This window comes from Perca flavescens, chromosome 15, assembly GCF_004354835.1.
Source record: "Perca flavescens isolate YP-PL-M2 chromosome 15, PFLA_1.0, whole genome shotgun sequence".
NCBI classification, from domain to species: domain Eukaryota; kingdom Metazoa; phylum Chordata; class Actinopteri; order Perciformes; family Percidae; genus Perca; species Perca flavescens.
In genome coordinates, this window is record NC_041345.1 from 24731778 (window position 1) to 24737578 (window position 5801).

The following is a 5801-nucleotide window of genomic DNA, read 5'->3' on the forward strand; positions in this document are numbered from 1 at the left end:
TCTTTTAAGTGTTGTGAAAAGGATTGGCAACATTACAAATGGTATATGCTTTTGTTTTTTGGAAAAAAAAAAAACAATAAAAATCATGAGGAAAACATTAAATTATGTGCTGTTGTATTGTCTGCAATGAAAAATAAGTCAAAATACATTTAGAAATCACTACTTTCTTTTTTTATTTGTATTTTCCATACTGTCCCAACTTTTTCTGATTTTGGGTTGTAGAACATATTTACATGTTTTACTGTTAAAAAAAAAACATATACCTGTATTCACCCTGTGTTTGAAACGCTCTGTCTTAGTGCATCTCTTTAAATCCCTCTCCCAAAAGAGGCCCATTCGGTTCTGATAAGTCAGTTTCCGTGTCTCCTGCATTTGCACTCTTGCCGCAAGGCACCTAGGCAGCCGAAAAAAAGCCAGAAGAGAAATGAGCCAATAGGCTACACCTGTTCAACAGGCATAAACATGTAGCAAACTAGCTAAACTAGTAGCATATTTCAGTCTGCTCTCATCCACTGCATTGAACAGCAAATATTGTGAATGGCTACAAGTATGCTGAAACTAAAGTTGTCTCTTATGTAGTCTAATTGTTTATCTTGTAAACTCAGCAGCTTGCTAAAAAACCAGGATCTTTTTTCTGCAACAGAAACAACAAATGGCTACTTAATATTCACGTTAATGACATCATCGGACTATATACAGGTAATATTAATGAGCCATATGCTATATAGCCTATATACACTGTTTAACCCAACAAACCCACAAAACCTAAGGTGAAGTCGTACGTAGGACTTAAATTAAAACCCCAAAAAACTTTTTGTTCCATCTTGCCTTTCAGGGCTTCTGTAGAACCAAGTACAACATTATTACAAATATAATGAGAGGCAGATGTAAAACCAAATGATATGCGGTGATGATTATAAAATGCCACTTGTCAGGCCGACAAAAATGGTAACCTCTCCAAACAATATACATATTTATATTAGTGGATCCTCTAAATACAATATTAAACAAAGACTGTATCATATTTATGAAGTTTGTCTCATGGGGGAACCTATCAAATAACTATGTTTTGAATTTATTATCACATTAACTAAAGTGTGTTTTCACAGCTTTTGAAACATTTTGTCAAAATGCCTTTGTTTGGATTTGTTTGGTTATCACATTTTAGTACTAGAGATAGCTTAGCAAGTGAAACTAGCGAACTCACTAGGCTTATAAGTATTCCAAAACTGTGGAAAAAACTTTACAAATCTCTGGGCAGCTCAACCAAAGATCCATTTGAAATATTATATCTCTGGAACATGATTAGCATTTCAACTTCACCTACATGACAATGAAACTCAATGCATGCAATGAACAAAAAATACTGAGCTACAAAAATATTCCAGTGCTTTTTTTTTTGGGATCTGATGCCCAGAGAACTTTGTCTGCTGCGAAACTAAACCCAGTCAGGTTTGAGCTGTCCCGGTTTGAAATGACAGTGTTGCCTGTGTATTTTTTTTTTCTTTCAAGCATCAAACACAAACGAATAACTCCAGTAGTATTAGGTTCCCCGGCTGGTGTTGCTGCCAACAAACCATACACACCTGTGAGTGCGCCGCCAACTTTGCTGTAGTTGTGACACTGTTCTAATGACCTGTCTATCAAACTAAAGAGCACCAAAAACAAACTGTCTGATAGGGCTGATAGAGCTAATGCTCCTGGCATCCATCTGCATTGTTACATTTCATAGCTTTATGAATGAACATTAAAAATGTACAGAGGCGATGTTGTGAGCAGGGCCCTTAAAGCTGCGGTCCCTCTTCATCGTCAGCGGAATTCCCATTTACAACAGCTGAATGTTTGAGGATGAAGTCACACCGTGGGGGCTGTCTGACACAGAGAGACTGAGAGTGAGAGAGAGAGAGAGAGAGAGACATAAGTGTCTATTTATTAACAAGACAAAATAATATACAGACATGTTAGCAGTTCTGTGAGGCTGGACTTTTGAGCGAAATGCTAACATCAGCATCCTAACGTCTGAAATTGAAGTCAATGCGGAAGTGCCTTAAACCTGCATTCTATCTAATTTCCAGCATGGGGCGACTCCACTTGTTGCAAAAGTAGTCTATGAGAAAATCACCCTACTTCGCACTTGATTTATTAGCTCAAAAAACATTTTCATAGGAAGTTTATGGTCTCAATCGCTAGTTTGTCTTCTTCAATACAGCGGGATGTTCATTTAGTAAATTATGATCTCATTTATTTTAAAAGAAGACGATAAAGCAGGGGATGCTTTAGGGAGTGGCAACATGCTAACCTGTCAATTAGGACAGAGACTTAGCGATGCTAACCATGGCACTGTGTACATTAAAATAGCTGTGAACTTGTTTTTGGGTGTTGTCCATGTTTTCATCTTAAACTTGCCAACCAAGCTACCTAGCTCCTCCTAACGTTAGCTGGTAACTTAAAGGAAAGTTTGCCGATTTTCTTTACTGTCGTACGTGCAGATGAATGGCGCCAGAGGACGGAGGTCAGAGTTTACACGCAGGTAATTCTCCACTGGATGACTCATTTCAGAAGGGCTCTTTGCAATGCCATTGCAACCCTAAACAACACCGGCTTGGCCGCGTCAACCTCCCCAGCTCAACATTCTCGTCAAAAATCTTCATGTCCGGTTTTCCAAAAAAGGCTTCAAAACGGCAGTCCACAGACCAATGGGTGACGTCACGGATGCTACATCCATTATTTTTACAGTCTATGGTTGCAGCAAATAGCGTTTTCACCACCTTAGTGTCACATGTTAGCATGCTAACACCTGCTAATTAGTACTAAACAATTTGTGGCAAACCATTAATGTTCATACCAATTTTTGTGCCAATTCAGCCATAACATGTGGAAAACATCAACAGTGACTGGGAGGAAATTGGGAAGGGATGCTTTATTTTAAGAGTAGATGGTACTGGTTGATGCATAATTGTTTGAAATGAATGTTTAAAAAATAGATTAGATTATAACATGAAATTGGACTGTGGACTCCCTTTTCTGTCTCTTAATAATTAATGGCTGGTAATGTTTGGAGTTTGTGATTATGTTTTTCACCCGGCCCAGTGTCAAAGGTGTTTAAACAACAGCCCCAGATAGTTTCCTCTCTAGATCAAGCTCCCTAAACGTTCCTGTTTCAGGATCAAAACATTCAAATGCTGATCCATGAATTAGAATATCAATTAGAATAGCATGAATAAAATACCATAGTTGAGCAAAAGAAAGTCTAGTATATAACAGTACTAAAGGGCCTAGTAAGAAGCTCTGGAAAAATGAAGTGTGTGCGTCTGGTTAGAAAAGCGAACACACAGCATATTTTTTATCATAAATGAAAAACATCTGCAACGCTACCTGAAACTCCTCGTCTCCTGGCAAGTTTTTATCGGACCCATGAGTTGAGTTCTGAAAAAAAAGAAATGCTTTTAATGCTACAATATAGTGACGAGCCCTGCAGTGGTTATGTGATTCACCTGTGTATCTGCTGACTCTGCAGGGGCTCGATAGGGTCACCTGGAACACCTGAGTGTTCCCAGTTAGAGGAAAAAGCATTTCCTTAAACCTTGTGTTGTCCTCCCATGTCAAAATTAAACATTAACACTTTTGATGTTTTTGTCACATATTTCTTTTGAACGTTAGACGTTTTTGACGCTTTCTTCCTGCTACCACTAGTGAACACTACCACCAACTTATTACCACTGTTTTTACATTCATTTTGGAATTTACAGTATGGTCAATAAACCTTATTTAGCCTATATGAAATTATGTCTAATTTTTTAGTTAAAGAAAAGCAGAAAGTTTAAATTATTTTGACTAATAATATTATAATAATAATAATAATAATAATAATAATAATAATAATAATAAATAATAATTTAGTCAGAATAATGCTATTTTTTTTACTGTGCTGTAAGCATTTTACCCAACCAACAAACTAAAGCTCAATGGTGTTTTTTGCCCCCAACTGCTCCTTCCAGGCAGCGCTGCGACCGCTGCCTTCAAGGCACCTAACCCTAACCTTAACCCTAACCAGTGCCTCCCAACTGTGCCTTCCAGGCACCGTTGAGGGCAAAAACCACAGATAAACTTAAAATGAAGGCTGTCTTAGCCTAGTGTCAAGAGTAAGCATTTCACTTTGACCCGTGAGACCTTTAGTTCAGAGAGGGACTGCCCATTTCTCCGACGCTCCATTGTTCCAACCTCTCATTAACCCGAAAAATTCCCTTGGGTCCTACAGCCCACTAGTCCAACGTCCCTTATCCCACTATGGCCACGCCAAGACCCGCCCTATGAAGCAGCTTGATTGGTTGGGGTTAGGCATTTGACCTCGAGTGGTTAAGGTTAGGATAGCCGATTGGTCAGAGGATAGGATCTGTACAAATGGGGTTAGGTTACCTTGCGTAAGCATGGACGCCTGGCCAATAAATGCTATTGAAGGGCGGGTCTTGGCGTGCCCATAGTGGGATTCGTAATATCGCTGGTGGATGTCGGACTAGTGGGCTGTAGGACCAAAGGGAATTTTTTGGGTTATTTAGAAGTCGGAACAATGGAACGCCCATGTCGGCTCCAGAGTAGATTCACACCTTACCTAGTCTACAGTATATCCACGACGTTCCACTTCCGGGATTGCTACCACATTTGTGGACAGATGGGATTTTTTTTTTTTTTTTTTTTTTTTTTTTACCAGTTTCAAGAAATATTCTGATTACCTCTTTCACACGACTTGGAAACTATTTGCTCTGATGATCCAGGTGCTTCCCATATAAAAGGCAATTCTATCCAGACATCCTTCACTGGAATGTCTTGAGAACTGTCATATTGATGTGTTTATAGTTTGGGTTCCACATGCTTTATGGGCAGTGTTGGGAATGTTACTTGGGAAATGTAATAGGTTTCTGATTACAAGTGATCCAGTCTATATTGACAATGTTTCATTTACGGGATTGTCCCGGTGCCGCTGGAAATTTCGTCGGATATCAGTACTGGTATTGAATATTTTCTAACAATACCCAGCCCTACTCCTTATGTGTGGCTGTTAAACTGGTTATGCTTATTTGGACCATCACATTCAAAAAAACAAACAGAACTTTGCTCACCCTCACCCACTGATTCCATTTCCGCCGCGACTGGTGCCGCATGTACCAGTAAACAACCAGTGGCAGGACCATATTGCAGATCAGAGATATCGCTAACAGTATCAGGATTAAGGCTTAAGGAGAGAGCAGAGACAACTTCCATTAGTCTTACCAAACAAAACACAGATCAAAAATTGTTGCATGCAATGTGCAAACAGAACCATGAATGAATGACTCGAGTGATTTTGTATTAATTTTCTCGTTTGGTCATTTACATGATCCATACCTCATGGTGTTATTCTGACACGTTAACTAACACTAAACCGTCATGTTGACCCACCAACATCTAACAGCACAATACATAAATATCAACCTGTAGAAATCGCTGGACGACCGGGTCGGTAGCTTTGGCTGCACACCTCTGTGGCCATTTACTCACACACAAATACGGTTCAAACAGGTATACCACCCAGCACTACAAAAAAAAACTAACAAAAAGCTGTCATCAAATCAAATCAAAAAAATTGTAATCGCCCAAGATGGTGTGCATGGCTACAGAGCATTCTCTTAAAGGGAAAGAGTGTGAGAACCATAGAAATAAAATGGATAGAATACCAATTGATTGTGTCGGTACACGATCCGTTCTGCCTGCACGATCCGTTCTGCACATGCGCAAAATGTTCGCGCATGCGCTGTTGTACGAGG

The 5801-nt window shown here is 39.3% G+C and overlaps 1 long non-coding RNA gene across 1 annotated transcript; it reads right to left on the bottom strand.

Moving 5' to 3' along the window:
- Positions 1–205: 205 nt before the first annotated feature.
- LOC114569999 (uncharacterized) lies at positions 206–5323 on the bottom strand. The gene is made up of 3 exons (XR_003694443.1): positions 5118–5323; positions 3376–3426; positions 206–1886 (listed from the first exon to the last, which is right to left on the bottom strand). It is a non-coding gene; the product is annotated as an uncharacterized LOC114569999 (long non-coding RNA).
- Positions 5324–5801: the final 478 nt, after the last annotated feature.